Source organism: Cyprinodon tularosa, unplaced genomic scaffold, assembly GCF_016077235.1.
Source record: "Cyprinodon tularosa strain WSP-4 unplaced genomic scaffold, ASM1607723v1 ctg137, whole genome shotgun sequence".
NCBI lineage: Eukaryota > Metazoa > Chordata > Actinopteri > Cyprinodontiformes > Cyprinodontidae > Cyprinodon > Cyprinodon tularosa.
Window position 1 is genome coordinate 742501 of NW_024038189.1, and position 22776 is coordinate 765276.

Below are 22776 nucleotides of genomic sequence, written 5' to 3' on the forward strand. Positions count from 1 at the left end.
ACTAGTTCATAGTTCTTTTTTTTTTTTTTTTTTCATATATTGCTCAATTACACCATAGCCTACTGTAGAACCACAGACAGCAATTATTTTATCAGTTGTAACTCTGAAACTGTGCGTCAGATTTCATCTTCATATCCAGTTTTGAATCCTTATCCAACCAGGGTTTACATTAGCATTGAGGGGACAGCATTTCCCCATTGTTGCTTTAATGCTTTGTTGCTGTCCATCACTTCACACTAGTAGCAGCTGCAGCTTTCAACCCTACAGTATATTCTCAAAAACATCAGGAAAAATGTGCTGCTTGAATGGTCTTTTTTATGAGTAATTATTAAAAGAAAAATAGGAAAGTAGTCTTTAAGGTGCAAATGTTTTTTTTTTTTTTTTTATAATTTTTTCCATTTGAAATTCCATTTCAATACATACTAAAAAGGAATACTGGAATCCTGGAAAATTATACCAGGCAGGTTTAACAAACAAGTTACATGGATAGTGAAACCCTCAAGAACAGGGTCCTCTTTTCCAGACCAAGGACCCCCAAACTGATGGCGAGATGGAGCGGGGACCCCCTATTTATATATATTGTATGAAATTGTGTCCTATAGTCACTCTATTACAGATGGAGTAATGTAAAGAAATTAATTTCTCCCTGGGATTATAAAAGTTTTTCTGATTCTGATTCCTGGTTGATGGGACAGGTGTTGTGAAGGAAACGGTGCCCAGCTTGAAAGAGCTCCTGTGTGTCGCTGAATGTGAGCATTGATGACTGAAAGACATCTTCTGCCTCCATTTATCTGTTTACTACAGTGCGTTGATTTCATGTTAATGAGTATTTAAAGACATTTCAATTAGTGGGGGAAAGAAATGCAGGGGGGGAATATAAAAATATCAACTAACCATGCAGACGCTCATGCAGTACCTCCGTAGACCCCCTAGGGGTCGCGGATCCCCCGTTGAAGACCGATCAAGAACATTTTACTAACACAAACTGAGGGACCAGGCTGAGGTAGGAATTTAAGGTTACTGAAGTGCGGATTTTTTTACTGAAAGCCGGCGGGCAAACTTGTTGCCATCATCCTCACCGACCACCTGGTCATAAACCTGTTTTAAGTCGCCTACATGCTGCTGTTGCTTCCACGCTGCATTTTGTTTTGATGACGCACGCGGCTGTAGGCTACGACGCTGGTAGCTGGTGTTGCCAGATTGGGTGTTTTTCCCGCTACATATTAAGGCCTGTTTACGGTGTGATTTAGCCGGGGTTTCGCCTGGAGGGCTTTATAGAAATCTGGCAACCTGTTAAACGGACTTGAACTGAGAGAGCGTGCCGTTCACAGACGCCAGAATGAACGAGTTCACAATAACGTTCACCAGGCAATAATGCAGTACGTTCAGTTCACGTTCGCCCAAAATATGAACGAGTTCATGAACTTTCGTTCAATGAACGCGTTCAGGCACAACACTGCTCTCCAGGTTCTATCTGCTGACAAACTTCATAGAAATACTTATTTAATTTAGTAGCAGAACTTTTCACCTGCCGACAGTCAGAGTGACTAATACCCGATTTAATGACCATCTCTTTTTTTTTTGTTAGACACATTGGGAAAAATCAAGGAGAGATTGTTGTTGTGAGGAGCAGAAATTACGGGGATTGATTGGAAGTTAACCACGAGGACCCGTCTGCTAGGATTCCTCTCTGTGTGGTTTGTGTTTTTGTGTTTGTCTACCTTCCTCCACCAGGAGGCGCCTGGTTCTGGTCCGCCTCCTCACACACCTGTGGAGGGTTACCTCGTTAACGGAGTGCTCTTAAGCTGCTGACTGCCACTACCTCGACGCCAGAGTGTTTGCCAGTTTTGGTTCTTTAGCCAAGTTGAGTTTTGCTGAGTCAAACTGAGTTTTTGTCAACCTGAGTCTTAACCTTGTTATTTTGTCTTTGCCTCTAGGCAGGAAGTCATCCTGCAAACTGGATGTTGTGGACCTTCTCTCCCTGGAAGGATCATCTGAGTTTCAAACTGAGCTGAGGATTCAAACTGGTGGTTTGGATCTCCTTTCCTCCAAGAGATCGTTTGAGTTTCACACTGAGCAAGGGATTCATCTCCACAACAACCCGCTCAAGTACCGCAGGAAATCTAAGTGGCAGTCAGTTTCTCCGTTTACCTACAAACAACTGCATTCTGGGTAAACCCTGTCCGCCCTCCATCGAATCAGACAAAAACTGGAACACACCGACTGGAGTGAGAGTCAACCACTTATCTGGAAATTAGTCTACAATCTATTTCTCCTCTTCAAGTTCGAGAATCAAGTTTCCCACTGAGCCTGAACTAACCGTAGCATCTTCCCCACACTTTCCAGTTCCGGTTGAGCAGTTTTCAGTGCAACACTGGATTCTTCACAATCCCCTCAATAAACCTGTTAAAGCTTTCCCCTGGTTTCTCTCTGTATTGGTTTTTCTGCTTTTTGGGTCAGACCTTAGTTAAATAATGACACCGTCATGTTTGAGATGCTGTGGAGGGAGAGTAGGATCTCTTTATGGAAGACTAAGATCCACCTGCAGCCTGTACAGTAGATGGAACCTCTACCTAGAATGACAGAGGAAACATTGGTTTAGAGTTTGTTGAGTCGGATGCGAGCAGTTTTTCACCCTTAACTGTAGGGTGATCATTATGCAAATATCAGAGGTCAAGTGGCTCCTATTATGCACTAGAGGCAGATGAAGAGGATTTGCATACAGGTGTGAGAGCTGCAGCCTGCAAAACCAGCCGACAGCCAGAGATCTGCTGCTTCAAGGAGAGTCGCATAGAAGCCATACAAACAGAACTAAGACAGGTTTCTGTGGACTGACTGGGAAAATCTGTGACATTTTGAGAAGATGTGTTAATCTAAAATAATTTCAGATATATAATATCATGATGACCACTAAACACTTGGAGTGTAGATTGGATTCATGACTGCTTTCAAGCTACTTAAGGACTTTGATATAAATTCAAATTCCTCAAAAAATACCAAAAAAGAAAAGGTTCAGAACTTAGAACTAGTTCTGCCAAGTTTATTTGGACCAAAATGCAGGCAGGTCTTTGAACGCAGCATGAAGAGTTTAATGTCTAGTGAATAAAAAAAAAAAAAAAAAAAGAAACAGAACATGGGTTTGATGACATGGATAATGACAACTAGAGTAGTGCAAGCACATAGGTGAAGGTAATCAGGAAAAGACGGGTAAACTAAATCTCCAAATAAGTGAAACCTCTGAAAGAAGATAATTGTTGAACAGGAATTAAGAGTAAAAAACACGAGGTAGAACTCTAGAGAACCTCGCCAACAATATATAAATAACCACTGGATAAAGTAAAGAAAGAAACATGCTAAAAGAAACTAAGAAGCCATTGAAAAACTGGGAAACAACTGAAAAAAGTTACAAACCAAAAAAAAAACAATGGCAAAAACTAGAATATGGCAAGAACCAAATAGCAAAACTACTAACAGGTTTAAGGCAAAACCAAAACATGAAAATCCTAAACTCACATACAAAGTAATTCAAGGGAACCACGAACCATGACAACTTCTTCTTAAGGGTTGGACTGTGTTTTTTTTTCCTTTACTAAGTATGCAATCTCTTCTGAACATTAAGGTTATGCAACGTACATGAGTTTCTTTAAACTTATTTCATTTCATTGGTAAAGAAGTTTCAGCATTATGTCCATTTTGGTCTGCTTATTTGCTTTAATATGAGTTCAATAGATGCAGAAATTAAATGTTTTTATTGGGGAAAAACACTTGGCTTGAATAAATGTAAATACCTCAATAAATGTCAATAGAGAACTGATCCAGCATTGTTGTAAAAATGATTTAAGTGGCAGATATAATACGATAATTTCTTCTTACTCCTCCTTTTCATTGTTTTGGTTGAGTTTATTGTTGAGTTCATGAATTTTAGTTATTAGAATGAATTAAATTAAATGAATGAATGAAGCTGTTATATGTCTTTATATTTCATCATATTGTCTTTGTGGAAATAATGTTTTAAATGCCAGCATCCAAAACTCACACATCCTTGTCTAGTCTGTAGAGTTAACATCTCTCCACATTCATCTCATCAAAGCCTTCAGTTGTCTCCACCTCCCCGCTCCCTCTGCTGGGAGGAGGCTGGAGAATTTCCCGGCTCTCCTCTGCGCTGCCGACCCAGGGTTAATAGGTGGTCAACCCTCCTATTATCCAGGAGCGTTTGTGAATTACCCGCCGAGTGATGTTTACCACTGATATCATATATATATGCTAATGCGGATGCTTAATTGGGTGGGAGGTGCTGTGGGTGGAAGGGCACGGGGTTGCAGTCAAGTGTAAAATTGATTTGTGAGGGCCGATATTTTATCAGGCGTGGGGGCCAAAGTTGGCTGCAGGGGTCCGGTGCCGAATTGGCTCGGTTTTAGAAAAATTGCATAATAATACCCGTCTTCAGTCAAGCTTGAAGCTAAAGTGGAAAGGGCTTTTATTTTGGAAACCATAGGAAAACATGGAGCCTTTTTGAGTTAACCAACTGATTTATGTATTTAAATATCTATGATCAGCTCTTTTGTATTAGTATAATTACTGTTGTTCTCAGTAGTTTGGTTTGTTAGTTAATATAAATGCAATTTATATAGCAATTCTTTCATTACAGCAAAAAAGGCTCCATCTTTAAGGAAGAATCATTCTGTATCAGTCGGTATAATCTGCAGGGAATAAGTTCACTCACCGGAACATCGTCCTAGTTTTTGTAAATAATAATAGGAAATTAAATGAAGCTGTTGCTTAATTGGTCTCAACCCACTGATCATTATCACATCAGCTCAGCTTTTACCTCTTCTTAAACAGGTAAAACTAAATGTGCTGATCAAAACCAACTCATAAATAGTCAATAAGTCAACAAAGGGTAAAATCATTCTAAGGAAAGGCAAAATAAATATTTTCCAAATAAAAAAACATAAATATATTTAATAAAAATCTTTAAAACAAGCTTGTTGTAATATACAACATAGGCACAAATCGAAATTACTTTTAATAAGCTGTTCAAGAAGAGGCTTAAGTTTAAAATTGGCCTTATTTGTACTTGTTAGATGATATTTTTAATTCTGCTTGGATGTGCTGTTTTATGCAGCCAGAGTTCTGATGTAAACTCAAAAGAGAGACCATATCTCTCCTATCCTGGCTTCTTTTCATTGGCTTCCTGTGAAATCCAGAATAGAATTTAAAATCCTCCTTCTCACATATAAAGCCTTAAATGGCCAAGCTCCATCTTATATCAGAGATCTGATTGTTCCTTATAACAGAGCACTTCGCTCTCAATCTGCAGGTTTACTAGTGGTTCCTAGAATTTCTAAAAGTAGAATGGGAGGCAGATCTTTTAGTTATCAGGCTCCTCTCCTGTGGAACCAACTACCAGTTTTAGTGCGTGAGGCAGACACCCTGTCTACTTTTAAGGCTAGGCTTAAAACTTTCCTTTTTGATAAAGCTTCTAGTTAGAGTGGCTCAGGTTATCCTGAGATCTCTCTATAGTTATGCTGCTATAGGCTTAGAGTGCTGGAGGACAAAGGGACCCCTATTTCCTCATTCTGTTTTAGTCTATCTCTATTCTCCCACTCTGCAGAATCTGTTAGTTCAATCTCTAACGTTCTGCTCTCTCTGCTTTTTCTCATAGTAGCTTCATCTGGTCTGTTCCTGTTTGGCTGTGACTCCATCGTGGAGAGAAATATTAGCTGTGCCGCTACCATCAACACCTTTGTTTCTAGATGTTGGAGATCGGCCTGTTTTCCAGTCCTGTTTCTCTGACTGTGACTAACTGGATGTGCTCTCTTCATCCTCTGACATGGGAGCTGGCTCGGAGCTCTTCTGCCTTGGCTGTGTGTTTCCTGGACGGGGCCGCCTGTTACAGTTGCTTTTTGTATCTATGTTTCTTTTTCTATGTCTGCTTCTGTCTCCTTGAACCCCAGTGGGCCTCATCAGATGGCCGCTCACACTGAGCCGGTTCTGCTGGAGGTTTCTTCCTGTTAAAAGGGAGTTTTTCCTCTCCACTGTCGCTACAAGCATGCTTAATGTGAGGGATTGCTGAAGAGTCAATGAGTCGATGCAATCAACTGGTTTTCCTTCGATAGAAAACTTTGAATCAATTTGACTGGATGATCTGGTTGAACAGTAAAGTGCCTTGAGATGGCATGTGAATTGGCACTATAGAAATAAACTGAATTGAATTGATATTCATTGTAAATCTGCTTGTGTTACACTTTTACCTCTTCAGGATACAGCTGTTAAAACTAGAATTTGTAAAAGAGTATTTGCTGAAGGTATAATCATATCAGTCACTTCTTAGGGGCTATTTTCACCCTATGCACTGCCACCTAGTGGCAGCATTCCAATTGCTTTGATGCAACATTAAATGCATAATAAAGCAATTATAGAGTTATGTTTAATGGCATAATGACTTCTGAAACATAGAAATGGCAGATTCACAGTAGTGCGATGGTTTGTTTTTATGGCTATGGGTAGCTGCTCAGGGCGGTTTATAAAAGGGAGCCCAAAGCAAACATTCAGCAAGTTATACATTCTGACAAGTGTACTTTATTTTTTTGCTTTTATGCATGAGTTCATTTTGGAGTCGGGGGCATTGCTTAATGTTTATTGTGGCACTTTTCTGTGTCTCTGCATTTTACTGAGGCTTAGAATCTCAGATGTCGCTTTGCTTTTTCGTTAGTTTGGTGCCAACAGAAGGAGGAGCTGGACTAGGGCCCCCTTCCTGCAGGAACCAACAGTCTGCACCAGTACTCTGACAGAAGCTAACTTCTTCAGTACTGCTTCCAAAACCTACACTCTTTAAAATCTGTTATAAAATCAAAGTGTCCTCATTTTTTTTTTATTTGTCAAGAACTTATTGTAATTTTTGGTGTGTTAATCAAGAACACTTGGACAAATATGTTTTCCTTTGATAAGTTGAATTTCATGTCTTGTGCCAGCCTCTGCTCAGTCATTGTAGCTCAAGCAGAGGGTTTTAAGCTGCAGTACGTGAGCTGCATGGCTGAACGACTGCAGGCTTTGAAACAAACAGCCTGCGAACTCTTTAAGTATATTATCGGCCAAGTTCTTTTAAGAGCACGTTGCTAAAGAAGCTTACCATTTAATTAATGTAACTTCAGCAAGATTACACCCGGCCCAGCCTTGTAAGCAGAGGCAGAGTCTTATTGACCTTCTATGCAAGAGCTTAAAGACGCAAGAATGGCGTTTTTACTCATTTTTGATGGGATAACTGGTATAATCTTACACAGGAATTGGAAGAATAAAGTGTTTTAAGCATAATTCCCATCCAACCTTTGAGAGGCCCTGCGTGACACTCAAGTGGCCCACTGTGATGCGCAAACTTTAGTACTTGATGAAGCCTATTTTGGGTTTTTTTTTTGGTTTGTTCACAATTTAGTAGAAGATTAATTTCTGCTCACTTCTTAACAGCCATAGAATATGGGTTCAGGGGCAACAAAAGTTTTCTTTTTAAATTATTTGGACTCACAGCAAAATATAAAACCAATTTGAAGGATGGTTTACGTGATGGAAAATTTAGAAAAAGGCAAAAATTTGTATTAAATGTAGAAAAACAAGTTTTATCAGATTATTTGACCTTGTGTAAGATGACACTTAGTGCAAACATGATAATGATAAAATTATATTCTAAATTTTGATATTATAAATACATTAATTTTGTCCTTCCTTAAGTGATATTTATTTCTTATCCTCTTTGTGGCATCGAATTAAATAATATAAAAAACAAAAAATTTCAAGATCTATAGAATATATTTTTACATTGCAGTTTAGTGCCTTTTTCTCCTGTTGTCCCTAAAAATTTAATTCTCAGACCTCATAGTATCCCAGATGTTACCAGCAACCCCCCCAAAATCCTACTCTGTGTATTTCTTTCTTGTTTTTTGTTTTGTTTTTGGTGTTGCCCTTTCAAACATTCTTTAACAGTGGGATAAAGACGGTGGGAGGGATTCGGGGAGATTAGACTACGGGATCCTGCAGGCATTGTCTGAGAATCTGGAGATAAAAAAAGGGGTAAAAAAAAAAAAAAAACATTTGTTGGGTTTTGATTTGGGGTGTGGGGGCAGGGATCGACTCAGAAGGGGGGGGGGGTATAGTGGTGGGGGAGTGGATAGGCTGTGGTGGGGGCGGAGAAAGTATGCCCAATGTGCAGGTGGTTTTGCTGGCTGGGCGGTCAGCTGCCATGTGGGATTCAATAAAAGGACATAGACATTTGGACGAGGCGCCGAGGCTCTGTTCTCCGTTTCCTTCTGAAAGAGGCAATTTCAAAAGCCTAATCTGAACCCCCCAAAAATTTCATAACAGATGTCATTCCTTTTATGTATCCTAATTAATACTGGTTTGAAAAAGTTAAAATCACAGCAGGCGTATTGGTTATATATTCCAATATAAATCTAAATAAATATAAAAAATTGGAAGCATAGATGAAGTTATTTCATTTTGCTTTTGTTGTGGTAAAAATCAGAAAATCACTCTTTACCAGCAGTTTTTTACCAGGAAATGTAGACTTATCCTGACTCTAACTAATAGAGTAATAAAGCTGTATGCTGCCTTTTGGATGCTCCTGTTACTTCAGTTTTGTTTTGATTTAGCTGAAGTACATTTTGGAAAATCCATCGAATTCCTTAATGCATTTACTCGGATGGGTTCATGGTCACCTGTTGACATTGTAATGTCCAGCTACGAGCTATAGTTATAGTAACTATTGTTGTTTATCAAGATTTCAATTAAATTCTGTTTAATTATATCTTGCAAATTCACAACACATTTCATCTTAAGGCATTTTACAGAGACAATATCACCCTATCAAGATCTGAGTCAGGGTGCAGTTAATAAATAAGAGGTGCCCTAAGATTGAGACTTGTGGAACGCCACATATGATTTCCATGGTCCCTGATGTAAATGGGTGAAGCGTTTTGGTGTTATTCTGTGTGAGTCATGGCAGGCTGTTGTAGCCAGCTAGACCATCAGACAGCCTGGTTAGCTGTTACACTGCAAAAAATGGAAATCTAATAAGTCATTTTTTCTTAAAATAAGTGCATTTGTTCTTGAATTGAGGAGTTAAGTGAGATACTTTGCCAATGGAACAAGACAATTTACATTTAAAATAAGAAAAAGCAACCGCATTGTCTTATTTCAAGTGCATATTATCTAATAATCTTATTTTAAGAGTAAAAATACTCATTCCATTGGCAAATCATCCCATTTACCTACTAAAATGAAGGGTAAATACGCTTGATTTAAGACATTTTTACTTATGTCTAGACCACTTTTTCAGTGTAGCTTCTGCTTTATTGCACTGCAAAAAAGGAAAATCTATACAAGTGTAATAAACTTGAATTCAGCATTTTGGTCTTATTACAGTTGTTTTTCAATGTTTTTTCTTAGTAAGACTGAATATTGTTTAGATTATTTGATTTGTTTTAAGAAAATTCACCTTTTTCATCCTAACTAGATAATACAACTAATTCTGAGCAGCTTTTTTCTTAAAATAGCACACATTGCGGACTGAGTCGTGTTAACATTTAGACTGTGAGTACATTTTTACTTGTTTCAAGGCAATAAGACAATCCATATTAACCTGTTTTAAGAACTAACCCCATCTCATTAAGATATTCCAGATAATCATATCTCATTGCATTCAAATTGATAGGGTCATTGAGATTGTCATTCATGGTTTAGCTTTGAGATTCTGAACCTCAACTGTGGACCATTCACTGTTTACAATACATCATAACTACTGTACATCATACATATGCTTATTATATTAGAAGCTCTGCCTTAAAAGGGAACGCCACTTTTTTTTACATTTGGCCCTTAATTTTACGTTATTACATCATGCTCTATAAGTTTTGTGTCATTTGGAGCCGTTCTGAAGATATAGATAATTCATATTCATTATATATCAAAGTAACGTCTTCCTATGGGCAACGACTTGAAGCACAAACTAAACTGTTTATGATTTATTCTTTATGGTACGCCAGCATTCATAACGTAGGCGAATCACTGTCCCCCAGACGTCCGCGGTTATATTTTTCATATTTATATCTTTTGAAAACGAAGCGGCGCGTGTATGATGTCATCCGCATGCGCCGGCTACCGTTCATTCATCCTGTCCGCTGAAGTGCTGCTAGTTTTCCTCACATGCCTGAAAGATGTCTAGTGCTGCTACCACAGATGATCTCGCTCTCGAAATGGAATTGAACGATTCAGATTAGCTCGCCGAAGGAATTGAAGGGGTAGAGCGTAGCGATACTGCTACTTCACCATCTCTTCATTGTTTGGCCTGTGCAGCCCTCAGCTTTGTGGGTTTTTTTTGAGGGGGGGTGTATTTCGCTTAATTCTTTGACATTTCTGCTAAAATATTAATTAAAAAAAAACGTTTTGAAGTTTTTGTCAAGTGAATTTTTCCCCTACATTCACTTCACCTAAATAATGAAATTAATTCTAGGTAAGAAAAACAGACTAGTTTTAAGCCTTTAAATCAACTGGTATCAAGTACATTTGCCTTGTTTTTAAGCCTGTTGTATGCTTGTTTGGAGCAATAATTGGTTAGAGGTTATTCAATTCTAAGCAATAATGACTAATAAATGAGAATACCTTGCTTAAAATAAGACAAAAAATCTTAACCAGTAAAAGAAAAAGTAGATTTTTATACTTGATTTAAGTTTTTTGGATGCTTACTACTCTGATATTATGTTCTTGTTTTAAGAAATCTTACTAAGTCTCATTTCAATCTGAAAAACTCACACAGAGAAAAAGATAATTAGAAGAGTTTTATTGATAAGAAGGTATAGTCTTTGGCGCTCAGACCTCGGCAGGAACATTCATGCTGATTTATGCTTTAACATGCATAAGTAGATGAATGAGAATAGGGATGTTCCCCCCGGCCTGAAACTGGTGGTGGTTTGATCCGAGCTGGTTGACAAGGTGATCTGCTGAGCAGAATTGTGGGACTAGAAGACTGAGGGAGCTGACGCCGGGGCTTCACTCAGAGACTCGGGGTATGAGGTCCTGCTTGGTGATGCAGGTACCATGAACTGTCCATGATGAGCAAGCATGAAGCGCCAGTGGAGAGGAAAAACTCCCCCTTGGGAAGAAACCTCTGGCAGAAATGGGCTCAACATGGTGGTCTTCTGCCAGACCAATGCAGTGAGACGAGGGATGGTGACAACTGGGATTAATACTCTCTGATGAGGTTGAGGTGAAGTTGTGTCATGGAGGATGATCCAGCTGTGATGGCGGAGAAGGGGATGGAGGTGGGTGAATTGTCCTCTGAATCGAAATCCGCCATAGTGCTTGCAGGATAGTGGGACTGGGATGAGGATTTGAAGAGTTTATAAAGTGAAAGCAGGACGCTGATTGGGCTTCGTGGTGGAGTAGTTCGAAGCTGATTGGCACGCTTCGGAGACGGATCAGCTTCTGATTGGATGGAGGTAAGCCAGAGTTTCTTCAATTGAACTTCCGCTAGAGCTTCATTTGCTTGCTGCACTGGCAGATTATTTTGCTCAAAATAAGCAATTATTCTCTTAAAAGACTATATTTTTTTCTTATTTTTTAGAAGCCATTTTTTGTTGTGCATCTAGCTATTTTACTCTCAAAATATCCTTATTTATATATATCTTGCATTCAGACTGACTGCTTCCTTCAGACCTTGCTTAACAGGTGCTCCAAAAGGAGCTGGTACCAAGTAGAGCTATATTGAGGAGTAGCTTGTGATTTTGGTGACAAGCGGTTGGAGTTCTCTGTGCACTGCAAAAAATCTAAATCTAGATAAGTCGTTTTTTTTATAAAATAAGTGCATTTGTTCTTGAATTGAGGTGGTAAAAGAGACATTTTGCCAATGGAACAAGACAATTTACACTTAAAATAAGAAAACACAATTGCATTGTCTTATTTTAAGTGCATGTTGTCTAATTATCTTATTTCAAGAGTAACAATCATTCCATTGGCAAACTATCTCATTTACCTACTCAAATTAAGGGTGAATACACTTAATTTAGGACATTTTTACTTATTTCTAGATCGTTTTTGCAGTGTGGGTTGATGCTCTGTGGGTCTTTGGTGATATCCAGGGGGATTATTCTATTTTCTGGGCACAGTGGCGGCCAGTCTATGAAAACCTCTGAATCCTGATTTGTTTGCTTTGTGGCCCATTGTTCCCCATCTGTGGAATTTTACTTGAATGGACTGTACTGGCCCATTGGAATACCCTCCACCCCACAATCACCATCCCACAGACTTTAATTTAAAGAACGACATATGCAACATTTTGGTTAATACTCTTGCTTTTCAACTGTTGCTGTACAAAACAATGGCAAACGTTTTTCTCCAACAATGACATAAAAGCTCCTAAATGGCAATTTGGGGGTCTGCATGCCATTCTGTTTTACGCAATTTAACTTCACAGATACACTGCAAAAAATGGAAATCTAAATGAGTATTTTTTGCTTAAATTAAGTGCATTTTTTCTTGAATTGAGGAGGTAATTAATATACTTTGTCAATGGAACAAGACAATTTACATTTAAAATAAGAAAAATAAAATTGCTTTGTCTTATTTCAAGTGCATAGTATATAATTCTCTTGTTTTAGGAGTAACAATACTAATTCCATTGGCAAATCATCTTATTTATCTACTCAAATTAAGGGCAAGTACACTCAATTAAAGATTTTTTTTTACTTAATTCTAGATGGTTTTTGTAGTGTAGCTCTTCAAATATTTATAATTTCTCATAAATGTACATTTGTTTTAAATACAATTTCTTTTGAAATACCCTAAACCCGGCATAACCAAAGTTGGTCCTTGCACTGCATGAAAAGTGGGATTTTCGTCAATATACGGCACTGTAGATTGTCGTGGAACTTCAGGTTAGCGGCAGTTTACGGCAATTTGCAGGCTTCGTCGAAAACTCCCGTAAATTGTCAGAAATTGACGTGGAATTTCTTTGGCAGTGTTCTCCCCATGCCTCCCCCCCATGGAATTCTAGGGGATGCTTTAACATGTAAATGAACATGCTGTGAGCTATACAAATGCAAACCAGGGTTGCAGGGGGGGTTTTACCCCAAGTGACATCTTTCTGAGGAAGAAATTCTCTGATAGAAAGAGATCAGGCTTAGTATAGCCTCTTCCATTTTAGCTTGAATTGATTTATTTAATTAAAGTATAGAGACCAAAACAGATCTTTAGCTGACAGAGCAATACATTTAGAGCAGTAATTATAAAAAAAAAAAATTGCATTTAAGATAAAAAATAAAATGTTGTCTGTCAATATGCTCAATTCACAATTACTTAAGTGGAAAAGTTTCAAGAAATGAGTCTGAGATGATTTACTTTATAACATGGCACATTATCCTGTTGGAAGTAGCCATGAGAAGATTGGTACACTGTGGTCATAAGGTCCGGCCAGGTCAAGATCCGCAATTGCAATCGCACCAAACAGGAAAAAGAACATCGACAAATTCCGGTTCGTCAAATTAAAATATAGCAGCAACAGATCGGTGACTAGAAATTATAGCACAATTCTTATATATATATATATATATATATATATATATATATATATATATATATATATATATATATATATATATATATATATATATATATATATATATATATATATAAAAAACTAACACCGTTTATTTAAATGATTGGATCCAAACTATTGGTTATTCACCAACGAGGAAGCAGATTTCTCATCTCCATCAAAATATTTATTTTATACCGAGGGACTTAAACTTTAATCAAATCCATTCAAAAGAAACTTCTTATTACAGGAATGAAAAGAGATGCTGAGTTTGGAAGTAGTGAACAAGTTCATTAAAAAAAAAGCAGTTTTGAATTATCCTTATCCCCGTTACAAAAATCTACATATATATTTGGGCAGAAACTGAACATATGCTGGATGATGGTGGGATTTTTTTAATATGTCATATTAAATTAAGCACTCACAGGGTTCATACAGGAATGAGTGACTCTAATTTAATGCTATTTTAATGCTATTTGAAATGATTTTAATGCCATCATCAAGAACCATGTACACAAGTTATTAGTGTACATGAAATATGAAGGAGCTGCAAGCAGAGTTCCATGACTCCTGTATGTATGTAAACACACACACACACATATATACGTATATATATATCCTCTAGCTTTTTCTCCGCCTGGAGCGATATAATATATCTGACGAAATTGTTTTTATAAGCATTTTTATTAAAGAATTATAAATACTTCGATAAACATATTTAAATAATTTTAGTGCCAATTAAGGCCTTGATAAAAACAAAAAAAAAGAATGATTTTTAAATTATTTTTATTGATCCGCGGACACCCTGGTTCATCTCGCGCATGCTCCCTACGATCTCCAAGAAACTCAGAACGGCGGTGTGCAGCCACAGTGGAGGATGTATGCTTTGCTTTGTGCAGCGGTCTGGAGCTTCTGGATTTCGGGGTAAAACTCCTCTTGGACGCGATGGCGACTCTGCATCGAACAAGACGAACTCAAAGAAGAGATGCTAGCGGTAAATACATGTTCGATTACTGCCTGCTAAGCTAAAAGCAGCCTAGCCTAAGCTACCGGCTAATAGCGGCTAATAGTAGCCTTGCTAGAACAAGCTTTATTAAAGTGTATTTTTTGTGATTTACAGGAAGCAGTACGCCGTCTTAACAACTCGGAGACTAATTGCAGGCGCTATGAACCGGAGCAAGGGTAAGATTTAAAGAATATGCTTTCATTCTGCGGTAAAAGGCAATGGATACGGATGGATACCGATCATAGCTTTTACATTTTGTTTTCACAGACCTCCCATCTTGGCAAGTCCAGATTTGCACGATGTTGATAAAGACGACATTGTGTGTAAGTGACTTGTTTTAATGTTTTCTCCTTCCTTGTTACTGTGACTTGCGTTTGATTTTTTATTCATACCACTCTCATTTAATTGTTTTCCAGCTGCCTGTAAGACGTATTTTCAGACGGTACGCAGGAGCTTCAGATATACGCAGCCAGCCAACACGCTGCGTGCGGAGGCTATCTGCTCGGAGTCGGGCCAGAAGAAAGAGGGTAAGACTTTATTTGGTGACTATTTTTCAGGTGCATTAATAGATGTGTTGTGTCCATACGCAGTGCGCTGATTCATTGTTTTTTTTTTCAGCTGTTGAAAGCGAGGCAGAGTGTGTTAGCAGATGAGGAAGTGGAACTCTGGAAGTCCGCCTTCCTCGGCGGTGTCTCTGGATGGATTGTACGGTCGCCGCCATTTCGTAGGCCGGATCTCACTGAACTCTGTGTTAAGCTGCAGTCCCGGTTAGAAGCGATGCCGAAGTACAGGGCCGCGCACAGTAGGCGTCTGCACATCGGACCTGCCTCGGAGGGAATGCTGCCAGTTACCTCCAACCCCGAGGAAGCAAACGGACCGTTCACGGAGTTTTAATTTTTAGAAACGCATGTGTTTGGATACGCGTTGTATATAGTTGTGTTTCAATAAAGCTCTTTCTTTGCATAAACAGCTTCCTGGCAAATCTTCATTTCCTGTATAAATTCATTCATTCATGTCCTTGATGGTAGCATAATAATTGTGTAGTAGTGTAGGATAACATAAATACACACCATATGAATGAATAAATATATGAATGAATAAATATATGAATGAATAAATATATATATATATATATATGAATAAATATATATATATGTAAATAAATATATATGCCAACCAATCACGAGCGACTTTACTTGTTTAAAAAGAAGCGGTTCCGTCCAATACTCAGTAAGAAAATTAAAGCCTGGCGTGGCCACGTGTGGTTTTGCTGCCAATCACGAGCGATTTCATTTGTTTGAGAATAGTGGTTTCAGCCAATACTGAGAAGGTTATTCAAGCCAGACCTGGCCAGCCGCGCGGGTTTGCTGCATTCATATGCTAATTAGGGCCATTAGTACAGCTGATCGCTCTCCACATACGTCACGGTACGTTTCCGACAATTTGTGGCACGACAAACGCGGACAAGCACGGGTTGCAAATTGTCGGAAACTGACGAAAATCAGGCAGATCTGCAGGAGTTTACGGGGACGAAAATCTCACTTTTCATGCAGTGATAGCCTCTCACATTTTAGCTTCAATTGATTTATTTAATTAAAGTATAGAGACCAAAACAGATCTTTAGCTGACAGAGCAATACATTTAGAGCAGTAATTATTTTTAAAAAAATTTGCATTTAAGATAAGAAATAAAATATTGTCTGTCAATATGCTCAATTCACAATTACTTAAGTGGAAAAGTTTCAAGAAATGAGTCTGAGATGATTCACTTTATAACATGGCGCATTATCCTGTTGGAAGTAGCCATCAGAAGATTGGTACACTGTGGTCATACGGTCTGGCCAGGTCAAGATCCGCAATTGCAATTGCACCAAACAGGAAAAAGAACATCGACAAATTCCGGTTCGTCAAATTAAAATATAGCAGCAACAGATTGGTGACTAGAAATTATAGCACAATTCTTATAAATATCTAAAAAAAAAAAAAAAAAAAACTAACACCGTTTATTTAAATGATTGGATCCAAACTATTGGTTATTCACTAACCAGGAAGCAGATTTCTCATCTCCATTAAAATATTTATTTTATACCGAGGGACTTAAAGTTTAATCAAATCCAGTTAAGAGAAACTTCTTATTACAGGAATGAAAAGAGATGCTAAGTTGTAGAGAACAAGTTCATAAAAAAAAAAAAGCAGTTTTGAATTATCCTTATCTCTGTTACAAAAATCTACAAAAATATATATATATATATTTGGGCAGAAACTGAACATATGCTGGATGATGGTGGGATTTTTTTAATATGTCATATTAAATTAAGCGCTCACAGGGTTCATACAGGAATGAGTGACTCTAATTTAATGCTATTTTAATGCTATTAGAAATGATTTTAATGCCATCAACAAGAACCATGTACACAAGTTATTAGTGTACATGAAATATGAAGGAGCTGCAAGCAGAGTTCCATGACTCCTGTATGTATGTAAACACACACACACACACACACATATATACGTATATATATTCTCTAGCTTTTTCTCCGCCTCGAGCTTCCTTTCCGAACATACGGCTTTATAAACAGTTCCACGCAAATTAATAGCGATATAATATCTGACGAAATTGTTTTTAGAAGCATTTTTATTAAAGAATCATAAATGCAACGATAAACATATTTAATTAATTTTAGTGCCAATTAAGGCCTTGATTAAAAAAAGAATTATGAATTGTAATTATTTTTAATGATCCGCGGAAACCCTGGTTCATCTGGCGCATGCCCTCTACGATCTCCAAGGAACTCAGAGAGGAGGGGACGGAGCCACAGCGGCGGCTGTAGGCTTTGCTTTGTGCAGGCGGTCTGGAGCGCAGCGGGGCGGAGCGGAGCGCAGACGGAGTATGTGGGATTTCGGGGTAAAACTCTTCTTGGACGCGATGGCGACTCTGCATCGAACAAGACGAACTCAAAGAACAGATGCTAGCGGTAAATATATGTTCGATTACTGCCTGCTAAGCTAAAAGCGGCCTAGCCTGAGCTATGGCTAATAGCAGCCTAGCTATTAGCCTATCTAGCCTAGCCTTGCAAGAACAAGCTTTATTAAAGTGCATTTTTTGTGATTTACAGGAAGCAGTACGCCGTCTTAACAACTCGGAGACTAATTGCAGGCGCTATGAACCGGAGCAAGGGTAAGATTTAAAGAATATGCTTTCATTCTGCGGTAAAAAGTAATGGATACCGATCATAGCTTTACATTTTGTTTTCACAGACCTCCTTTTTGCTCGGAGCCATAATCAGCAAGTCCAGATTTGCACGATGATGATAAAGACGACATTGTGTGTAAGTGACTTGTTTTAATGTTTTCTCCTTCCTTGTTACTGTGACTTGCGTTTGATTTTTTATTTATACCGCTCTCATTTAATTGTTTTCCAGCTGCCTGTAAGACGTATTTTCAGACGGTACGCAGGAGCTTCAGATATACGCAGCCAGCCACACGCTGCGTGCGGAGGCTATCTGCTCGGAGTCGGGCCAGAAGAAAGAGGGTAAGACTTTATTTGGTGACTATTTTTCAGGTGCATTGATAGATGTGTTGTGTCCATACGCAGTGCGCTGATTCATTGTTTTTTTTTTTCAGCTGCTGAAGGCGAGGCAGAGTGTGCTAGCAGATGAGGAAGTGGAACTCTGGAAGTCCGCCGTCGTCAGCGGTGTCTCTGGATGGATTGTACGGTCGCCACCATTTCGTAGGCCGGATCCCTCTGAACTCTGTGTTAAGCTGCAGTCCCGGTTAGAAGCGATGCCGAAGTACAGGGCCGCGCACAGTAGGCGTCTGCACATCGGACCTGCCTCGGAGGGAATGCTGCCCGTTACCTCCAACCCCGAGGAAGCAAACGGACCGTTCACGGACTTTTAATTTTTAGAAACGCATGTGTTTGGGTACACGTTGTATATAGTTGTGTGTGTTTTAATAAAGCTCTTTCTTTGCATAAACAGCTTCCTGGCAAATGTTCATTTCCTGTATAAATTCATTCATGTCCTTGATGGTAGCATAATAATTGTGTAGTAGTGTAGGATAACATAAATACACACCATATGAATGAATAAATATATGAATGAATAAATATATGAATGAATAAATATATATATATATATATATGAATAAATATATATATGTAAATATATATATATGCCAACCAATCACGAGCGACTTTACTTATTTAAAAAGAAGCGGTTCCGTCCAATACTCAGTAAGAAAATTAAAGCCTGGCGTGGCCACGTGTGGTTTTGCTGCCAATCACGAGCGATTTCATTTGTTTGAGAATAGTGGTTTCAGCCAATACTGAGAAGGTTATTCAAGCCAGACCTGGCCAGCCGCGCGGGTTTGCTGCATTCATATGCTAATTAGGGCCATTAGTACAGCTGATCGCTCTCCACATACGTCACGGTACGTTTCCGACAATTTGTGGCACGACAAACGCGGACAAGCACGGGTTGCAAATTGTCGGAAACTGACGAAAATCAGGCAGATCTGCGGGAGTTTACGGGGGTTTACGGGGACGAAAATCTCACTTTTCATGCAGTGTTGATGGCCGATGTTCTGCAGGTTTCAGCACAGCTGATTCTGATTATTGCAGTTCAGCAAAAGTCTGTTAATCAGCTATCAATGGAAATCAGCTGCAGTGAAGCATTGAAATTTCTAAAACCTGCAGGACGGTGGCCCTCAAGGACCGACTTTGGACATGCCTGAAGTAAGCTATGAATAACCAGAATTTCTCTTTAAGCCTGAGGGTTCTTCTGCTTAATGATTAGGTGTTTGTATATCAGGCCTGGTGGATCAGCAGGGGGTTATCTGCTGTTTATCAGCTGTTTATCTGTTACGGATCCAATTCACATGTCAGGTAATTAACACCAGCTGAATATCTCCCAGTAATCTGCTTCCATTCACATGCTAAAACCAACAGGCTTGAGCTGCTAATTCCTTTTGTCTTAAATGCATCTTAGTTTCAAAACATCCACATGGCAGGAAAATGGATGAAGCTGACTAACTGATTAAAAAATACAAGTCAGTTAATCCATTTGACCTCTTTATTTTTTGTTGCATCTCATCTAAAGGTTTTAACTGTATAAATACTTTAGGCTGTTGCTTTTATCGGGTCAAATTTAGATGATAAAGATGCTTCAGTTTAATCTTTCTCACTAATCATGTCATTCAAGAATGCTCTTCGCAATGTTTTTGGGCTTTTTTATATATTAATTTTGCCCTGCAATGGACTGGCGACCTGTCCAGGGTGGACTCTGCCTCTCACCTGTAGACAGCTGGAGATAGGAACCAGCAGCCTTCGTGACCCAGCTTGGGATGAAGCGCGTCAAAAAATGGATGGATTGATATATTAATTGTGATTTGCATTAATTCACAAATAAAGATTTTAAATCCAAAGTTAGATTTTTTTGTATTGTGTATTACATACAGTTTCGAAAAACAAATACATTTTCTTTTACATATTCTGCTTAGTTGTATATTTTCAAATGTAATGAAAAAAATTGTGCTAAAGGGATGAAAAGCTCCAACCCTGCTGGGCTCAAACGTATCTGTGTGTTGGTGGAGTTCCGCCATTAGCCAGGCAGATTGATTCATTACGCTAATGTGAGTCTAACCCTGTTGGCCCTGTTGAAATGCATGCAATATGACACTCCTCAAATTTGTTCTAACACATGCCCTGGGGAGCCAAACAGAGCCATCGCTAATGGGGGAGGTGGAGCCAATTATGCAGAGCAGAGCTGACTGTCAACAGATATTAGGACGATATCTGTTGTGTGTGGTATCAGCAGGCCCAGCTTCCTCAAACATAAGAAACCCACATTGTCTTCCCAAGGGCCCCTCTTTCTTGAGTCCGGTATTTACAGAAGAAGCAGGAAAATCTGTCCAAGATTAAAAGCGGCTATTTAAAGTGAATGAATAAGACTTCCAACTCACTTTGAGATGAGTTTGATGCTTTGATTTATGTATGCATGTATGTGTATGTAAATCATTTATTGTCGCACATTGGGGAAATTCACTCTCTGCATTTAACCCATCCCCTTTTGGTGAGCAGGGGGCTGCCACTGTTGACAATGGGGAGCAGTCTGGGTTTAAGGGTCTTGCTCAAGGACCTAGAGTGGCAGTCCGTGGGAGTGTGTGTGACTTGAACTCAGAACCTCCAGGACCCAAGCGCAATGTTCTAACCACTAGGCCACCACTACAAAAATAACATATTTTACCTTCTTTTTATTGACTTTCTGTTAAATCCAGACAATGATTTCGAATAAAGCCAAGATCAAAATAAACCTAAACCAGTCCAATATTAAAGATCTGGTCATTCTTTATGTTCCTAACTCAGAACTACATTCTCAATCTGCAAGTTTAATTTAGGGTTTCTAAAAGTAAAATGGGAGGCAGATTTTACACTGCAAAAAATGCTAATCTACATAAGTAATTTTTTCTAAAAATAAGTGCATTTTTTTTTTTACTGAGGAGTACAGGGAGAAATTTTGCCGATGGAACGGGATAATTTACATTTAAAATAAGAAAAAAAAACTATTGCATTGTCATATTTAAAATGCATATTATCTAATTATCCTATTTTAAGAGTGAAAATACTCGTTCCATTGGCAAACTATCTCATTTACCGACTCAAATTACGGGTATATACCTTTAATTTTAAAATTTTTTACTTATTTCTAGATAATTTTCCAGTGTAGCTATCAGGTTTCTCTCTTGTGGAAGGAGCTACCAGTTTTAGTCCATGAGGCAGACAACTCTACTTTTAAGGCTAGGCCTAAAGCTTTCCTTTCAAAGTTAGTGGCTCAGGTTATGCTCAGCTATCTCAGTTAAGCTGCTATAGGCTCATGCTGCTGGAGGACGTAGGGGCCCCTTTTCATCTTCGTTTTATCTCTTTTCTCAAATTCTGCAGTATTTGTTAGTTCCGCCTCTAACTTTATGCTCTATCTCCTTGTCTCATAGTAGCTTCATCTGGTCTGTTTTGCTGCGACACCCTTCTGAAGAAAATGTAAATTGGCCTGCTGCCATCAATTATAGATGACTGAGTTTGGCCAGAAAGTCTTGGCTTCATGCAATCAGCTGGTTTCCCTTGGAAAACTTTGAACGAATCTGACGAGTTCCATCTAATTTAATTGTCTCTGTAAAGTGCCTTGCAATTAGATGAGTTGTTAACTGGCACTTTATAGATACATTTAATCGTATTAAACAGAAAGAATTCAGAACATACAACACATTTATAAAGGTTTCGTGGGGCTGTTTGGATTGTTGAAGAGGTGAACCCCAAAGTAAAGAGTTTTAGTAAATTAAACTCTGAGGCTTGTAGCGCCGTATTCTCCATGGTCACTATGGCCACTGTTACAACCAGGACCAAAAAAAAGCTGTTCTACAAGTTATTCTGCTCATTTACACAGAATTCTACCTCTGAACACTAGTGGCACCTGAACAACTTACTTAATGCTGCACACATAATAAAAAACTTCCACAGACTGCTAATTACTGTAAATGCGGTGGCCTCCATCTTGAATGGTGAAGTTGGGTACCCTCCTGTTTCGGACCCATCAGTACCGTTGCTGCTAAAATACTTAGCAACTGGATGATGTTGTTTGGCTCGGTATAAAAGTCTGTGTGTGAAAGCAAACTGGGCAAACTGTCATTAACCGGCCCCTAGGTCAAGCCCTGAAATGAACCAACCATAGATAGATAGATAGATAGATGTACTTTATTTATCCCAAGCTGGGAAATTGCAGTGTAGCAGCAGCTTTATAACCATGTGAAACTATTATCAGTCTCTAAAACATCCAGGGGATTTCTGCTAAAACTATTTTAAAAAACTAGTGTACAATTTGCATTGAGCAGTTTGGATAGAAGCCAAAGTTTATTATCACAGGAAATGAAGGTAGAGAACTGAGAACAGCACATCTATAGAAGTTACACTCGCATAACATGAGGAATAGCGAATGATGCATTTAACACACTGGGAGGGGATGACAAAGGGTGCTAAAACAGAACAGCTATTTTGTGAAATGCAGTCATTCTGTTTTTTTCAGCAGGGGGAAAACCCCATTATAACCTTAAAATGATATCTTTCAATCTGGAAAGGAACCTAGAATACAAAATACAATTTACACAGAATAGATGACCCTAGTCTGTTTTAAATTGTCTCATTA